At 42.8% G+C, this 19,251-nt stretch overlaps 2 long non-coding RNA genes across 10 annotated transcripts in view; one reads left to right on the top strand and one right to left on the bottom strand.

Moving 5' to 3' along the window:
• The window catches only part of LOC108447220, a 35,891-nt gene that overhangs the window by 15,057 nt on the left and 1,583 nt on the right, over positions 1–19,251 (top strand). For 7 of the 8 annotated variants that reach the window (XR_001862655.1, XR_001862648.1, XR_001862652.1 and 4 more), the window contains 4 exons: positions 5,764–5,864; positions 6,869–15,579; positions 16,287–16,366; positions 17,424–18,208. This is a non-coding gene — a long non-coding RNA (uncharacterized LOC108447220). The remainder of the gene's footprint in view (positions 1–5,763; positions 5,865–6,868; positions 15,580–16,286; positions 16,367–17,423; positions 18,209–19,251) is intronic. The other variant, XR_001862654.1, reaches the window with a different exon arrangement.
• LOC108447221 overlaps positions 12,218–19,251 on the bottom strand; it is a 158,772-nt gene continuing 151,738 nt past the window's right edge. Inside the window, exons 8-10 of one of the 2 annotated variants that reach the window (XR_001862657.1) lie at positions 17,141–17,244; positions 12,946–15,461; positions 12,218–12,298 (exon numbers count right to left, since the gene is read on the bottom strand). This is a non-coding gene — a long non-coding RNA (uncharacterized LOC108447221). Of the gene's footprint in view, positions 12,299–12,945; positions 15,462–17,140; positions 17,245–19,251 lie in introns of those variants that run through there. The other variant, XR_001862656.1, reaches the window with a different exon arrangement.

The following is a 19,251-nucleotide window of genomic DNA, read 5'->3' on the forward strand; positions in this document are numbered from 1 at the left end:
GAACAAGGAGACTCTGGTCTCCTCTGGTGAAGGAGGTTCTTTGCTAGACCGTGAACCCAAGGTGCATGCCCTGCTACCTTGCAGGATGTTCCAGCCAGAGATGAATCTGAAATGTTCACCCTTCTTCCCACCCCACCTTGTTTATACATAAATCATTACAAAAAGCATTTTATTACCCTTGGGGCAAAGAAATTAAACACAATGTTTCGATGGCTTTCTCTCCTCCAGATCTTTGTTGGTCTATTTCCCATCGTCCCCCCCCACCTCCCACCCCCCATTATATTTCCTGCACCTCTGAAGCTTTCAAGGGAACAGTCCCCCTGTTATTGCTTCTCAGTTCCAAGGTCTTAGAATAAATAACATTGTTATTACTCACTTCACCAATTTCCAAGAAGAAATATTGCTGCAGCAAATGCAAGCAGCACTAATATTTGCAAAGTGATAAATGGATTGTTACATACCTTCCCGTCTGTGTGGCCTCCAGCCATCCTCCGGCCGGCTACATCCCTCCTCGGGGTGGGAGGGAGGCTGCCTTTGAACTTAGCAGGGTCCAGACACTTAGTGCCTTGCACCAGAGCCTGCCCCCAGCCCCCTCCCTCGCTCTCTGATGGAGAGATAATTTTAAATGGACCATGCAGAGATGGTACCGGGACTGGGGGAGAGCAGGAGCCATGTACCAGGACCAAGCAGCCAAGTGAAGATGCTTTTGGCACACAATCAGTGTGTGGTGGGTTTTGTTAGGGTTGGGTGCTGCAGGGAGAGGGGTGAGAGACTTGGGATGTCCCCAGGAGACAACTGTTGCTCCACTGCCCTCCCCAGCTCCAGCGCACAGCTGCTCTGGTGTGGGTACCACATCCCTGGTGTCAAAACAAGAGCCACCTGTTCTTCTCCAGCTTCCAGTGATGCGAAAAGCGGACAGAAAAAGGCCTGCAGAGGAGAAAAATTATTCTTCCCCCCACTCTGCCCCCAAAATATCTCCAGTGCCTGAATAGGAACTGCAGTGGATAACTGAGTCACCAGGGATACACATGCTGAGTGGGGTGAAAACAGGAAGGACATATTTCCAAACACTACCTTCCTCATTGCTCATTAAATTTCATAAATTCACATGAAATTCTCAGCAAACTTTCTTAACCAAAGCTGAGGTTAGGGAGGTGCTAAGGCAGGGAGTAGTCTCCTGGCTTCCCCATCCCAAACCTGGTTGCTCACCACATAACTTCTGAGCTGAAAAAGAGATGGAAATTGGAAAATTCACATGGAATAATTTAAAACCAATATAAGTTTTGAGTTCTTTTTTTTTTAAGCAGCAATTTATATCTACCTCTGAGACACGATTTGGGCTCCTTGATTTTATTAAAAAAAAAGCTCCAAATCAAATTATTCCTGGGCTGCAAGTCATGCTTTAAAAAACTCCACTCTGAATGTGTGGTAATTAGAAACAAAACAACACATTTTCCTTCAGATCCACAAAGAGTCAGTTGCTGACATTTCTTAGACCGAGTCTGTTGCATTTCCATGCCGTGTGTCACAGGATAGGGGCTGGGAGGTTTTGTTTGGATGATTTGAATTCCTCGGTGGGATAAACACCCCCACCTTAGGTTATTCAGGCACCAAAGGTGATGTAAAATCTTGTTCTTCATGGGCCGAACAAAATGAAGCTGCTCCAGGAGCAACATCCCCACTCCCCTAGTGCTGATGTGGCATTGCCTCTGTGGCTGGGGCATCACCAGGAGAAGAGGTGAGAGCACCCTTCCTCATGTGCCCTCCCTGGCCTTTTCTCCCTGTACAGCCCCTTCCCTGCTGAAGAGGTTGTCAGAAGCCTGAGGAGATATTTACTGGTGTGTACAGGTCTCATGTGGAGGTTAAACACAGCAGTACCAGCGTCTATGTGGTGCCAGCTTGAGGCGTGAGGAGGTGAACAGTACGTGCAAAGGTTTCAGCAACCTGGGGTGGAGGTGTCGGCAAGCTCTGGCAGTGCTAGCATGTGAATACTGTGCCCAAGGGGATGGGGAAGGTGGGAGGTTGAAAGACTGGAGCTATTTATTAGGTTGCTTTTTCCTAAGGGATATCTTGTTCCATAAAAGAACGAACAGAATTCAAGGATTGTGGGAAGAAAATTATTCAGAAACTGTGAACAGAGGTATGAAAGGGTCAATCAGAAGAGAGGACAAAAATATATCTGACATGTTTTCCTCCTGACCAAGGTAAATACCATGTCTTCTTTTTTTGTAAGATGAGAATTATTGAAAGGAAGGTCACAAGTTACAGATAAGACTAGAAATTCCTTTGGGATGGGCTCTCAAGCAAAATATATACAGTTCACTAGTAACAAAAACCAGATAGTCTGTATTGGTTTTTAATAAAAGAATTAATAGAATCGTGGAATAATAGAATCATTAAGGTTGGAAAAGACCTCAAAGGTCATCTAGTCCAACCTTGATACAAACCATCCATGATACTCCCTCATAAAGATACGTGTGTATGCTTATGCAGCTGTAATAGACGTGTGATTGTGTACATATATGTCTGCATGCATATGCACCTAAAACAAAAACTCAGCGTACATCAAATGAAAAATAAAATGAGCTGCAAAATTATTTAAGGAAAAAATGATGAAAGTGGGTGAGAGCTGGGGCAGGAGTATGGTGAGGAGCTACCCCACTGCTTGGAAATATCCAGAAACCTTCTTAAACATTTATCAGCACCTTTCCTAACTTTGGGAGAAGGGCTGGGAGTGCCTGATTCTTCAGGAGATTCCTGTCAGGCAGGAAACCTTGTGAGAGCAGCATTGCTTGTTCTCTGTTCTTCTTCCAGCCCCAGAAAGCACACAGATAAGAAGAAAAATCAAAATAATTGAATATATACAAGACATCCACATTTGTATAAACAAAAAGCTTTGAAAAGAGAAAGAAGAATCTTTCATTCTTTTATTATTTTTTCTCAAACTAAAAAAAAATAAAAGAAAAAGAAAAAGTCAGGCAGTTCTTATTTTATCCAGACCAGTTCATAAATCCCAAGTCATAAATCCACATGATATCCTGGGCTGCTGGATTTTGCATTTGGAGCTCTGAAAGACTGATAGCTGAAAGATTTATAAAATCCCAGGTAGCCAGAGTGCTCCCTATTGGCTCCACATCTGAGAGGTCCCCGCATCCTGCTTAGCCCAGAAAGCTGGATGTATGGGATATATTGTGTTCAAGAAGCAGCACACCCCCACCCTGCTATTTTCAGATGTGAGGAAGGCTAAAAATTTGATCATGTGAGGTGGATGGGCCCTGGTTAGGGACTTTTCTGCACAGACATGGGCACAGCCACAAGCTGGGGTTGCCCAAAGATTGCTGCCACCTTCTGCAAAATTATACCATGGTTTGTGTCATAGATGTATGATTTACCTTGTGTGGTAGACCTGGCCATAAACAGCAGAATTGTTTCAGCTGCTTTGAATATATACCTAATTTTGTTTCTTGGAATATCATTGAGCAGCAGTGACTGCTCAGTAAGAACAGGGGATCAGCACTAGGCCAGAAGATGATGATACTTAGCAGGGAACATGACCAGCCCCTTAACAAGAAAACGGTGCCTGAGATGCCTCAGATAAAGCACAGGTTGCAAACAATTCAGCTGTCAAAGCAGCAAGTCACATTTCCCAAAGAGCACTGAAAGATGATGGTGTGAGGTTTTTCTCATCAGTTCAGTGGATGTTACAGGTGGGATCATGTGTATTGGGGTGAAGGTCCCCCAAAACAGACCCTCTGAAGACTGATTTCTGCTATTTTTCTGTATCCACAGGATGCTGAAAGCACGCTTAAAGCCTTTCTTCCCTTACGTTCCTCTATCCTTCCTCAATGACCTTATTCGAACCTAATACTTTTCTCCAGACTTGTAATGACAGACATTTTTAATATGCTTCTGTTGAATTAATAAAAAAGATTTTAAAAACCCCTCTTCTGCAGTTACAAGATTTGTTTTATAGCTGTAACTAGCATCATTGTTACTGAGAAATTAAATGATTTGCTTTATGTTTCATATATTTTTATTCATGAGTCTGAATATATTGAAGTCCATGAGGAAAATCCTCCTTCACTCTCCTGGGGAAGGATGGTGGAATCAACCTGAGCTCTGCGTGTTTGGAGTTTTATTAGAAGCAGATTGTCCAGCTAAATTTAGATAATTTTTGTTGTTGTTTTTGTTTGTCTGACTCTATTAGTGGAAATTAAAATATTGCAATGGTTTATGCTCCCTGTGTGTTGTGAGCACCTCTGCCTTTGATCAGCCACCTGAAAGGAGCACCTTGAGTGGCTTGTCTTGCACACCATGGAGCTGCCTGACTCCAGCATGCTTCTTCCCCATCCCAATCACTGCCTTCACTAGAAACAGTACTCATTTAAGAGGCCGAACTAAACCAGACACAAACAGACCAAAGCATTTATACGAGGACTAAGTCAAACTCACGTCTGGAGAGGTTTATCTTGGTTATTCTTGAAATCCAAAGCTTTCCCAAGCCTGTTGGCGTCTCTCACAGGGTATCCTTCCCCTTCCCAAGCAGGATATTTTTTAAACCTCGAACTCCTGTGAACTGTATTTATGCCATATTTCATAATTTCTTCCTGTTTCCTTACACTTTATCTCTCTCTCAGCTGGGTTTGAGACATCCGGAGCTCACAGCTGTTGAGTGCAATACCATGGCCAGGGATGGGGCTGCCTACTCTATCCATCCGGGCTGTGGGTGCATGATTATTTAATCCAGCGTGGCTCTACAGGTCAGGTGGCCCTGTCCTGCTTCAGGAGGATGAATTTGCTAGGTTTTTTTGCCACTTTGGCATTTCTAGCACCTTTGACAATGGCATTTGGTGCCCCATAGCCACTGATTTTGGGAACTTTGCTTCTGTGAATATGCCCATGTCCCCTGACTTTATCAGTGTCATTCATCTTGAAATGCTCACATGGGCTTTGCTGGTTGCTCATCAAGGAGATTGTGCTGAAATGAATCCCCTGGTGAAGAAGAACTACCGGAACAGGGTGAAGGGCAAACGCTCACTTGTGTGTACTGATCATCCCCTTCAGCCTGCATTACCACTTATGCCTTTGGAAGGAAGAGGTTTCTGTCTCTTTCAAAACAGAGATTTGGGGTGTAGAAATATGTTTTGCAGTTTTAAATGTGAAAGTCTTCTTTAAATTTCCTCTTATTAAAAGCATCTACAGAAGCTCTTTTCTCGTAATTCTGTAACCATTTCACTAATTAAAAATGCTGTACAAGGACTAGTATTGAGCTATAGAAATGAAAGGTCAATACATGAACAACACTTCATTTGTAAATAATACAGCTCTGTAATCAATTATCTCATTTTCACAGAAGACATATTAATCTACAAGCAAAGAATGGAGACATTTAGAGGATGTACAGAGGGGATCTTTAAATGTTAAATGTTCTTTAGCATGTGCTAAATAAAGAGTTTGGCAGAGTGAAAATGTAGCACACAGCACTGACACTCCAGGGAGAGTCTTTAGGTCAAGTGATTTGTACCTTCAAAACAGTTCTCCATAGCACTGTAAAGCGTCTCTGTTGGTAGCAGGGAGGTGGGTTAATGTTGTTTAGGATGTTAATTGTAGCAGGAAAAATACTGCAAAAATTAGAGAAAAAGGTGGTCTGCAAAGAAAAAGGTGCCTATTTTAATAGATGAATCAGCCCTCTCTGCACTGCAATTTGCTTTCTGTCAGCACCGTGAAGTGAGTTTTCTTACCCCTGCTTTTCCATAAAACCAGGCTGCTGGATGGCAGGTTGGAGCTGAGCCGCGCTTATGGAAGAAGCTGTGTGGCCAAGTGTCCTCGATACCCCGGGCACGAGCTGGGAAACGCTCCTCCAGGTAACACAGCATCCCCCTGAAGTCCATGTGGGATGCTTTCCTCTTCCATGGGTTACAGTAGGAATCCACATAAGGTTTTAAAAATGTAACAGTTTCTGGGTGCTGGAGATTCTGTGCATGACTTCTAAATATCATTAAGGAAAATCACAAGAAGATCCATTCCCTGACCTAAAAACAGCTTAGGCTTTCCATCAAATGGAAAGGAAAGGCTCTTGCCACCTCTGTTGGGGGCTGGGTTACACTGTATGCTTGTTTACTGAATTTTACAAGACTGAGGTGGTAGAAAAGCAGGGGATGAATGTAATTTCATTTTCACTTTGCCTGTTCCATTTGTCTGTTTGCATTGGATTTGCAGTACATCCATCCCATGCTTGCCCCTAATTTCCATCAAATTTCTATCAAATACATGTTGGGACCGAAGGGGAAAACATCTTACCCCACCACCCCCAGCTCTCCCATCTGTTTGCATTGGATTTGCAGTATATCCATCCCATGCTTGCCCCTAATTTCCAGCTTTAAAATTTCTATCAAATACATGTTGGGACCGAAGGCGAAAACATCTTACCCCACCACCCCCAGCTCTCCCCACACCCAGTGCTCATAATTCTATTGATTTCATCCCACCCCCTGTCTTGCCCTCCTCTATCCATGGCTGTGTGGGAGGAGCAAGGAGTGGGGTGATGGGAACAGCCCCACCAATGTGAGCCCTTGCATGAGGGGAGGGTCTCCCTCCCACTCCCCTTTCCCACAGTCCACTCCTCCCTTCTCCCACACTTCCTGCTGGACAAATCCATTGCCTAGGCCAAGGAGAAGGCTTAAAAAAAAAAAAAAGAAAGAAAGAAAGAAGGATGAGAAAAAAAAGAAAGAGGGAATTGTTTTCAGCAGACTTCACAAGCCAAAGTGGATGTGGGAAGGGTGGAGGCTGGGGAGAAGATGCACTCTTTAGCATCAGCCTTAAGTCTAATATTTTGCCTCATTCCCCTCTGTTCTCTTTTCACAAACAGAAATACACACTTGTCACATGTTAATTAAACAAGGCACTATCCCAGCTCCCTCCCAGATGACCGGGGGGTACCAGAGCAAAGAGCCAAGACCACCAACACCACCAGTGTGAAAGAGGAGAGGGAAGGCTAGGGATTTAAGGAGGCTTGATCCCACTCTCTCCACGTGGCTGATACCAAGGGTAAGTCACCAGCAACAGCAAAGTCCTCACGAAAATCTCTTCTGGCCTGTGCAGCAGGAAAGGTGGTTATGGAATTGGTGCTGCCAAAGGAATGGCATGTAGCGAGGTGCGAAGGCAGGAGCACTGTCTGCCTCGTAATGGATATTGCAGTGAAGTGTGAAGATATCCACTTTGTCTTTAAGAACAAAACTTAGGTTAGGATGGAAGAAAAAAAAGACCCCTAAGCCTAAATATTTCCAGGTTTGCTCACCCCTGTGGGTTTGGTGCACTCTGTAGCTGCTTGACCTGCAGGGCCTTTCAGAGCTCTCTGCGAGTCTCTGTTGCAAAATAAATGTTACTTTACCATCAAGTAAGAATGAAAACCATAAGATGCGTGAGTGAGAAAAAAAGTGCCTGAACCGGAAAACCCCTTTCTTCTGTTTTAAAAGTCCTGGATGATCAAGGCCGTTCTGTTCACTCTGATTTAATCAGTTTGCAGATACCCAAATACACACCCAGCCATGGAAAGTGCTCTCCCTTTGATTCCAGCAAAATCCTTTCTAATTCTCTTTAAATGTTCCAGGGCTTTTTGAAATGATTGCTATCAATGCCAACCAAATGCTTTAGATCTCTTTTTTTCTTTACTTTGCCTGTCTTTAAGTACTTGCTTTATTTCTATGCAGCCCAGTTACAGCTGTACATGGAAAAAGTATCTAGAAAACAGATCTGGTTTGCTTTAGCCTTTATGCCATATAGAGTTAGACACTTTAACCTTCTTTACATTTACTTACTTGCTTTAATATGATTGCTGTAACTCCTATACTTTCTTTTTTTCCATATAACTTATTAAATATTTATAATACAGAAGCCCATACACATCACATAGGTTGGACTTTTATTACATTAAGCTTGACATAGCTATCCTAGTAAATCATAAGTCATGTTCCTCCTAAAAGTTAAAAACCAGGATTGTTCAGCTGAGCTTGGACTGAATTTATGAGGGACCAGCTCAAAAAAAGCTAAGCCGGTTAAAACAAGAGATAGACTTGTTTAACCAGAAAATAATAGATCCCCTAAAGTGCTGGATCTGCAATGTTTACCATGGGTAGGAGCACCAGGACACGAGCAATATGCTTGGGAGTCCAGTGCAGCAGCTTTGGGTACTTGTGACTGCTCATGTTAAGGCATGGTCTTGCAGCCACCATGAGAATGCTGCTGCTTCTTCCATCACTGGTTCTCGGTTCCCTCCATGCCCTTGCCAAGCCATGGCCGCACATGATTTCTCCCCAGCATGAGCCTGCATCCCTTACTACTACACTGATGCCTCATGCACCCCATCCCAGAGTGGAGTGGGGTGCCCAGCTCTGAAAAAAACCCTCCCCAGCTAAGTCCACCCCCCCTCGGTGGTGGTGCCTCAAGCGAGGGTATGATCTCTAGCACCCGGACTCTTCCGTCCTCAGGTACGTTTGGACAGATGTGCACTGGGTTCCCAAGTTTAGACAGAAACCCTCTTCCAAGCTTCCTTCCCATTTTTGCAGCTAATATTCCTTCATGCACTGTCTGTTATGTCGTTATTAAAGCACAGCTTGCCAACAACTGGGGAAGAAATACACTCCCCACTCTGCAACGCTTCCTTTGCCCAGCTCGGAAGCAGGAACCAGGCGGCTGGGTCTGAGGGTGGCTGCTTCTCACCTGCCTTCCTCCACATAAACTTTCTCTGTGGAATGAAAAATGGACATTTGTGTTTCAGCAGACCATAAAAATGACATTTGAAAACTTTTCAAGACTTTTCCAAGTTGGAACTGCCTTGAAAGACATCAGACCACACTGCCATATGGATTGGTGGCATCTGGTTTAATGCACGCAACACTGTGTCACCACCCTCCCCTTCCATGATGGGACCAGCCATCCTGCAGGGATGTATTCACTTTAGGATGGTCCTTAACATTTTTTGCACTTTCTCCAGCTCAATGCTGCAGCTTTCTGCAGTCACTCACACCATTTATGCTCTCAACCAGCCAGGTACAGGCAACTTAATACACACAGAAACAAGTGGCCTCTTCCCTACCCCATGCATGTTTGTTTTTTTCTTCCTCATTCAAAAACTTCCACTGGAAGCATTTAGAAGCAAACAAAATGATATTCTGCTTCAGCTGGAAAGTTTTGCTTTATTTCTTTGTTGAAAAGACTTTTTGCATATTTGACTTTTTTCTCCTCTTACTTCTCACATTCCACACCACTTGGAGTGGTAGGATGACAGACATTCATGATGCTGCTGCTTCTTCCATTGCCATTTCTCCACTTAGTCCATCCCTCTGCTGAGCCATAGGCATGTGAGATTTCTCCCCAACATGAGCTTGTAATCCTTGCTGCTGCTCTGATGCCTCACACACCCCATCCCAGCACGATGTGAGAGACACAGCTCTGAATAAAACCTTTCTGGAGTAAAATTTTTTTAAAACTTCTTTATTTTTTAAACTTCTGTTCCTCTCCTTCCCCACTCTCCTTCCTTTTCTCTAGCTTGCTTAATTTTACCTTGCCTTTCCCACTCTGAAAAACCATATATGAAACTATATGAAACAGTATATTTGCCTCTTTGTGTGGTTTCAAAAATAAAACCAAGACTAATTGAAAAAGATGATGAAACACACTATTTGGGAGGAAGGTAGGAGGAATTCTTTTTCTCATCTTGAAAATTCTCTCTTGGCTGTTGGGTTGAGTTTTTATTTTCCTTACACCACATAACTTACAGAAATTGCAGACCATGGTCCAGGTCCCCACATTTTTGCTGTGGATTGCCCAAACACTGTACACAAACAGACAACAAGAGTACAAGATAGTTATACCCAAGGGATTGAACACAATATTAATCCGAGAGAAACCTGTTATTTGGAAGTGGAGTTGTTCAGGTAAGCATATGCAGTTGCAAAAAAGAGGAGGTAGCCAGACTGTGGGGGAAAAAAGAAATTATGATCTTTAACAAGAACAACAAAAACAACAGCAACAATAATAAACAACCAAGAATAGTCATCAACAGGACATCAAGGTGAAATGACACCAGACAAGTCTAGTCTGCAGGAAGACTGTCTTTCAGGCAAGATTTCTATTGAAGTTAACGCTGATATCTGCCTGCTTTGTCCAAGTCATATAACATTTTTATATAGGACGTTCCCTCAGGTGGCCCTGAACACTGTGGGCATCAGTGAGATGTCAGTGGTTTTCAGGGAACAGGGTCTGAGGCTGGGATGTACCATGGGGGAAGTAGGTGGGTATCAGGAAGCCCTTGGAGGAGCAAGAAAGGCCTTCTGCTGACTTCAGCACACTTGCTCCAGCCATGGATAGTGCTGCTTCAGGTAATGAGCAATGGGAGAATACAACAGAAATAAATATGTTTGTTGAAAGGCAAGCAGGACATTTTGATTTTTCCTGTTTGGGCTCTTCCCCCTACTGGGCATGAAAAACTGCTACCTGGGCGCCTATTTCCCAGAGCTCTCCTTCTTCACTCATAACAAATACACCTTTTTTTGCACTCATTTAAAACCAATGCTTCAACAGACAAATCACAAGCTGAAGTTAAAACTAACAAGACAGTAAAAAACCAGCCCTTCCCAGTCTTACAGGTTAAGAAGGACTTGTTGATACACTCATGTCCCACACATGAACCTTTCTGTTCATATTTTACACCATCCAAACGCCATATGTGAAGCTCTACTGTCTGTTTTCTTCCTCCCACTTTTTTTAAAACAATTTTGTTTGGTTTGAGGAAGAGGGAAGATGGGCAAATCTTCCACTGAAATCTCCACTGACCATCTTGACAGTAGATTTTCCTGCCACAGACTTGTGACCTATCAGATCCCATGGGATTGAGACCAATGTGAACTTTTGGACTGTATTTGTCTCCAGCTTTTTGCTGCTAAAGGTCATCAGCAGGTTACCCCGCTCAGAGGTAATATATGGAACATGCTTGAGCCTGACTGGAGAACACATTTCCATGGCATAATACACAAAGAATAAACAGACACTCTGTTTTCCAAACCTTCAGGAGAGGTTTGGAAAACAGAGCTCCTATGGGCCGAATATTTCTTTATTTCCACATACTGATCTCCCCTTGCTTTCATCCTGCCAAAGAACTTTCCTCTTCTATCTTATGCACCCAACCCCCTGCAAAAAAAGGTTAATGAGAGAGGGTCTATGTAGGTAATGCATCACTCCTTTAAAATTTGTCATATCTGGGGTTAAAAAAATGAAAGACTCTCTTTTTTTCCCCTATAAAAGGGGATTTTATATCCAAAGACACAAAGGTAATACTTTCTCCATTGTAGCTTCAATATTTTTCTTTTTTTTTTACCCAACAATGGTGAAAAGATGTGATTTTTACATGCAAATAGGAAGAAAAAGCCTGAACACACCATGGGAACATGTTTAAGAAGTTGATTTATGTTTCATACTGAGCCTTACACCTGCAGTTCAAGCAAAACTCAACTTTGCCGCCCCACAGAGTCTAGTTTATTAGGTATCAAGGAGTCACAAGAAGCCATGTAATTAAAACTGTAATTAACTGGAAAAGGAAAGTGCCACCTGAGTTTTGAGAGGCTGTCAGTTTTATTTCCATTACAGCTTTCCTTCTGCTTCTTTTGTCTATAGGGTGCTTTTTTCCCTCATCTTGATAAAGAAAAACAAATTTGGGGTTTTTTTCTCTCTTTATTAACTAGAGAAGCCACCAAATTCTCTTATGTCTTTACTACTGGGAAAAAATTGAGCCACTCAGTTTTGAGCTCGGATGCAGGTTTCTCTCAGCAGCATTTGCAGCTGTGTTTGCCAACAGGTGTCAAGTGTGGTCCAGGCAGAAAAAAAGCCCTGAAATGTCCTACCAGCACAGGGTCAGCTGAGTTCAAAGCCCATTTTAGCAAAACATAATCAATGCCCTTTAAAAAGGGGATCAGCAGTGCCTTGTTAAAATGCATGACCTCGCTGCAGCAGGCAAGCCAAGCACCAGGCGTCCCTGGATCTGGCACGTTCCTCCGAAGGCTGCTGGATCCTGACGGAGACCACCGTGGTATTTCTGCGGGCAGGACAAGGCCACACGCAGCAAGACAAAAACACGTCTGGGAGAAATATGAGGTGACGTGATGAACTTTGTCAACCAGAGAAATTAAAAGTGAAAAGGGGCCCAATCCCCTGGCCAAAGACAGTAAATCTCCCAAAGATTTGGGTGAGATGTGCAGCCAGTCAGGTTCTCCCTCTGCCTCATGCACCCACCAGAATCAAAGTCCTGGGGAATCAGAAAGAGGTGCCGGAATAAACACATAATTATTTTATAAGGTTTAAAGAAGAAAAGACAGGTAAACTTGAAAAAAAGTCATAGTAAAACATAGTTGAAGAGTAATTACATAAAAGGGTAAAATGATGACAACAAAGATAGGACCTATCCTAAGGGTCATTACAAGGGAGATCTATGAATATACAGAAATTTTTGCAGAGCAGGTGTTTGTCTTTGACTGGCTTATGAAGGGGGTGACTGACATTCTTCATTTTCCATTTAACAGGTGACAAAATCCCATCAAGTGAAGTACCAGCCTTGAGAAGGGAAGTTATTATTGTAAAAAGCAATTTTCCTTTGGTGTCATTCTGATAGGCTTAGGGGTTTTTTCCCCAGCCTTAATCATTTGTATCCTTTCCCCTCCTGAAATAGCCCCAGCTTGCAAGGCAAAGGTCTTGGGACCCTCTGGGTTTGAGGGCAGATCTCGATCAGCACTAATCTGGGGAAGTGAGCCGGAGGTACCTGCAGCAGATGACACACAAGGCTCAGCTTCTTATTCAGCTACAAGTCAGCAGGGGCACCCCATGACCATCTGTGGTCTATAAATTACAGTAACACCAGCACACACTGCTTGTAAATCACCAATGAACAGGCTTTACCTTATGATACATCACATGAACCTTGTTGAATATTCCAATAAACTCTCATAAACCATCCGATATAAACTGTAGATTATGTTTCTTTGGGGGGCAAGAGAAAAACCTGGGCTTTTCTGCACTTGCACAAACTTCTTATGGGTGAAATGAAGATGTGGCCTGAGCTATGGTGTGTGTTTATGCACCACGTTTTCTTACAAGAGAGATTTCCTCTTCTCTGCCATCACTATTACCATAAATATTTCACTTTCCAAGAGTGCATCAGCCTTGAGGTAACCAGGGTTGTCATTCTCCTGAAAAATAAAAAGACACTACTCATTTGAAAAATGCAGTTTTATGTGAGCCTGCATGACTTGTCCTCCATCCTTGCTCCACCAAGCACAGGTAGATTAACAGAAGAGGCTCACCCATGTCCTTCCCTTTTGGAGGAGCAAGAAGATCCAACACACGACCTCAAGTCCTGGGATATCTCTTACCTGACATGATGGAGCCCACGTCTGCAAGGAGATGCTATGAGCAGATGTTTTGGCACACGGCTGTGTGTTCCCGCAGTACACAGCTGGTTGGGACCGCAGACACTGCTCTGCTGAGAAACCTGGCACTTGACTTCAAACTTTCTCCCAAGACTTGACAAAGGACTGCTTTTGAGAATTATATTAGTAAGTCCTGCATTTAGCCTGTCATCTTGGGAAAAAAATAATCTGTAAAACAAGTTATTCAGAATGTGGGGCATAGGCCAAGTGAACACTCTGATAAATGTTATTTGACCAGCTTTTTTGCTGACCATGAACAACTGTGGGCTGTAGCGTAGACAGCCTGCAATGGCTGTGTCACAACTTCTTGGCAAGTTACTTAGTTGAAGCTGAAATCCCAGCCCCTCCCAGGAGGTAGTGGGAGCCCTGCAGTCATCTCACTCACACACAGCATAAGTTTTCTAAGGTAACATTATTTTTATCTGGGTTTCTAAAGGCTGTTGGGGCTGGGTGCTCATCACGATCCATGCGGGTGTGTGGGTGTGTGGGCGTACGCCTGCATCAACACACATTTAAATTCATTGTGTGACTGCAACCAAACTGGTCAGATATTCCCCCCTCATGGAGACAGGCAACCAAGGCAACCATGTCTGCCTTCCCCAGTAGCAATGGGATGAACTCAACTGTCTGTAGACATCAGAGAATCTACATCTGCAAGAGCAATCCAAGGGAAACTATCATCCCCTGCTCCCTCCAGTTGTGAGCATACAGTTAATTAAAGCTCATACCAGGACCACCAGCATTGCATGATCCCAGTGTAACCCAGAAAGGCTGCACCTGACTGAAACACTTTCAACAGTCTCAGGAGCAATTTTCAACTCACCAGAAGTGTAAATTTGTAGCACTTATTGAGTCTAGGTTTGGCCTGTCTAGTTAGCTTAGTTTCAGAAAAATTAGTGACTAAAATAAAGTTGACTTTTAAATCTATTTTACTCAGAAGAAAACACACCTCTATTTGAATGTTATGTTAAATTTTCCTGGAGGAAAAAAGAGACAGTTCAATATGGAAATAGAATTAATCTTTATCAGCACTGAAAAATACTCTTTGATTTTCAGTCAGGGAATTTTTACTTTGTAAACTTTTAAATTTAGAAGTAATGTGTAAGGAGGATCTTTGCAATGCTTTTTCATCCAGCAAGCGAACCAAAACCCCACAGTGAGGCAGTGGAAAGCCCCAAATCAGGTCTGGGCATCATGGCACCGTGGCTCTACTGGGCTCACCTATGAAGACCTCCCACCAGGGGTTCCTGACCATTCAGCCTCCTCCTTTACCTTTCCACTGCCTTCTCCATCCGTCCCTTTCTGTACATTCTGACAAGAAGAAGTGATAGTGCTATTGCTGTTTTTTAACAAGATTTGGAAAGCATTCAAGTGCCTGACTAAGTGGTTGGAAACAAGGAAGCAGAAGGATGTTTTGGCATCCTGCGATGTGTGCATGAAGAGCACAGACACAAACACATTGAATGCACATACTGTAAAACAAGATTACAAGGAAAGTACAGACTAATAAAAGCCTATTAAAACATCGTGGAGGCTATCGCTGCTCGCCTGCATGCCTACATATTTTAAAAAAAAATATTTCATGTGAACATGCAATTCAAACATGACTGATCACAGATATAACTTTCAGCAACCTTTAAATGCATAATGCCATCCTGTAATTAATGTAGCCTATCCTGAAACTTGAGGGATTTATTGATACTGGCAGAAACACTTGAAAATAACTTGGGGAAGTTCATGACATACCTTTTGTCTCAAGGGATTTCATTCATTTTTTCCCCTTTTTTTTTTCTCTTCCAGCTACCATCAATAATTTCATTCAGAGCCCTTACCATGTGACAACAAATGCTGTTGGAAATCCTCAGCAGAAAGTTTGAAGAATGTACCAGCGTGGAGAAAGAGTCTCATTGTGTTTTTATTTGTTTTGTTCCCTTTCACTTACAGTGAAATATATATAACCATGTCCAAGGGGATTGCTTTTGAGGTCTGCAATGAAAAAAAAAGCAAAATCAGGCCATAGGCATAGCAAGCTGAAAAAGGATTTTATCTAAATTTTCCAGGAAAATCTATGGCCATCCTGTTAGTTCCTGCCCGAGCACACAAGGTAGGCCCCATCACTGGAATGTTATCTATTGGTACAACCAAACACACATTTATGGAGGTAATACAACATTTATAAGGCAAACAGTTGGGTGAAAAACCTTTGCATAAAGCCCTTTCCTGGAGGAATGTAGGTGTGAACACTCATCTTGGGGAAGGTGCTGGTCTGTTGGGTTGACAAGTCATAAGAGACAAATCCCAACATTGTGGTGCACGTTCCTCATGTTCTACAATCACTGCAACTGCAAAACTTGGCCATGACCCTACAGACATGTATTTAAAATTTCTGCAATAACAAGGATATGAAATATCCCATCATTTTTCTAGGAGAGGGTTTCAATACCTGAGGTCTGCACAGTGCCAGCACATGATCACAGCATCCAAAGCATCAGATGGCTGGTTATTCTGCTGTTACCAAGCTGCATCTAAGTAGGTTAGTGGAGTGAGCTGGCACATGTTCCCCCTCACCTGATCTTCACATTTCTCTATGGTTTCTCTAAATATTGTAAAGGATTTCTTATGTGGGACTATTTTATCATCAGGTAGTATTTTTGCCTGTGAATATTTGTACACACTTACATACATAGGATTAAACAGAGTAAGGCAAGAGAATAACATTTATTTTAGGAAATTGTTCAGGATTCTTTTTGTTGTTTGTTTTGTTTTGCTTTAATTTTTTTTAAAATCTTATTTTCTTATATTTTTTTCTAGGGCCTAAATTTGAGGTACTCCTGTCACATGACGTCCAAATCAGTCATTTGCACCAAAAAAAGCCAGCAATACCTGGGAAAGTACGCCAAAATGTGCTTCTCTGTTACTTGTTTCATTGATTTGAATGCACTGGGTACATTTCAAACAGCAAGCAGAGACACACGGCGGTATGAATGGCTCCACTTTAAATACTGGGGGGAGCCCAAGCCATCTCTACATCTTCTCCAGCCCTTCCACTTGCTTCCCACTGTACTGCATTGAGTAGCCTGGTTTCCTCACACTTTACTCTGCCACATCATCAGACCTTTCCAATAAAACAGTGTCTCTAGCTCAGTGTCCACAAGACCCCACTCCAGTAAACTGGGGCTTTATTTTTGTAGGAAAAAAGCACCATTTTGTGTTTTCTACTACATTTAGGGAGAGAGAAGGTAGGGGTCGGCCAAATGTAATACAGCCCTTTTCCCCTCCAAGATTGAGGAGGAAGAAATTGTGCATCAGGAACATAAAAGCTTCTCACTGACTCCTGTCTGGCTGTGGCGGGGATGGGCTGACCAACCAAAATGGGCATCCCTCCTCCTTTGAGTGGCAGGACAGTTCCTGGCTGGCCTGAGAGATGAGAGATCTGTGCTGACACTGAGGTTGGGAAGGGTGTATCCCACCACTAATGATATCCCCCCAAAAATGGACATGGGAACCTGCCAGGGGAATATGTGTTGGTATTTTCCACCTCTCAAGGGAAAATCAACTTAAAATAGGAATTAAAAATGGGATTTAGCTTCTCACCTTCTCCCACTCTTTTCATCTGCTTTTATATATTTCAATGTATCTACAGATAATGGTTAAAAATTACTTACATTGTGACAAGCCCCTCTCCAGCTTGTTCAGGTACCTGACTTCAGGATGCTGCCTTCAGGGTGAAGCAGTGTACCAGGTGAACTGAAGTCACCATCCAAGGTGCCTGCAGAAAACAAACAGCAAGTGGGATCCACCAAATCAGTGCCTTCTCTTCCTACTTCTACATGAGAATTTTTTTTGGGGGCTTTTTTTATGTCAGGGCCATGGATAAAACTGATGCTGTTTCAGGCAATTGAAAAAAAATCAGCCAAACAAACCCATGATTGGGCATTTCTGTTGCAGGCAAGCTCAACATCTTTCCCACCGGGAGTGGAGCTCCATTCTCCAGCCCAGCTTTCTCCTAGCCTCGGTCCCCAGAGCACCAGGAGAGCCCCACTGAGGCCCCAAAACCCCCAGGAGCAGCATGGAGGGGCCTGTTGTGCCACCATCAGAGGGTTGAAGTTATCAGCTGCAGGGATGAAGAATCTGAGGTTGGCTGTCAGAGCACTCCGAGCTCAGGAGGGGTTTGGAGCAGTGCAAGCTAGGGTTACATAAAACACTGACTCATGCTGAGAAATCACGAGTTTTGAAAGTTTCAGCTGAGGGACGAGCAAAACCTCAAGCTGCATGTTGCTTACAAATCAACAGGAACTGGGGGATGCCGGGGACCTCTGAAAATCTGGCCTTGGCGCAGGGTTTTATGAAGCTCTGCCACTACTCCCGGGAGGAAGAGAGAGCCACGTACATCTGTCAGGGGGAAAATATGGTCCTTCTTTATTTCAGGGGAAGTCAGTGTGGGCATTTCAGCTTTATCCATTGGAAAGAACTCCTTAAGACAGAGTAAACAGAAGTCAATTTTTTTCCCTCTGTTTTTTTCATGCCACTGTGTATGATATTGAAAAGTACGTCATCCAGAATATTTACTTTTTGTTGGGATATCTAAGCATGCAAATGTTTGTGGTTTCATTTACCAGGCAAAAACAGTTGTGGATTTTGGCAGTCTGAGTTGGTCTATGGTTTCTGTGAATGCCTGGATGTGGTTCTTCCTGGGGCATTACGGGTTACTCAAATCGTGTCCCATTATACAGGTAATTTGTGTGCCACAAAGATGGTGTGTACATGTACAAAAGAAGTACAAGACCAAGACTTCCTGCCATGTGTTAGAAATACTGGCCAAAATCATTTGCACTGTGATACTTAAATCAGACTTTTAAAATCCCTGGTTGGAGACATATGCAAGTAGTTGATTTTTGGATCCTTTACAATTTTCTCTCTCTCTTCTTATTTACAGTAGGTACTCAGCATCTTTCTCTCTCTCTCTCACACACACACATGCACATAAAATCAGTTAAATTATTCAGGGGCTTTAATAAAGCACTGGTTGCCTGATTGTGTTTGTCCAAATTTGAAAAAAGTGTTTCCTCCTATCAAGCCTTATTTCTCTTTTCTCTCAATCACAGTCTCTCTCTCTCCCCTCAACACACTGATGGAAAAATGAAGATGTGCAGATGGGCTGTTCATTTTCAATCAGTTTAGATATGGCAACAGGAAAAGAAGAGTGTTAGAAACACAGTTGTATGTGAGGCATTCCAACCATCGTGTTTGGGCTGCCTCTGCATCACTGAAGTGTTGATTATCCATCCTAAGCAGAGCCATATGAGGCCAGAGGGAAATGTAGTTAATGGAGAAAAAACTATTGGCAAATTGCATGCCTTTCAACCTTGCACAATGGGATAAAAGAAATATGGATTAGTGCTGGGGTCAAAGTTTTTATTATGTGAAGTACTAGATGTGCAAGTGCCTGAGTTTCTAATGTAAAAAAAATAGCGCTAAGTGTCTAAATACACACATACAGATGCATATATATATGTATATACATGCAAAATATTTATAAAAATATTTATTCAGGCCTTTTTGTTTTGCAAAGCTCCCTTCAACATACTCCCAGCAAATTTCTCAGTCTGCACTGCAATTACTAACAATTTAAGCACCTTATGAACTTTTGTAGTGACTAACACCACATCTATGCTTTTGGCACACCATGGTCAGAAGTTGTTTTAGCAACAGCGGTATGTAAAGCAGATCCACTATTTGTGAGGCTCAGAGCCCTTAAAAATTATTCCTTTCTCTC

Source organism: Corvus brachyrhynchos, unplaced genomic scaffold, assembly GCF_000691975.1.
Source record: "Corvus brachyrhynchos isolate BGI_N302 unplaced genomic scaffold, ASM69197v1 scaffold416, whole genome shotgun sequence".
Classification (NCBI taxonomy): domain Eukaryota; kingdom Metazoa; phylum Chordata; class Aves; order Passeriformes; family Corvidae; genus Corvus; species Corvus brachyrhynchos.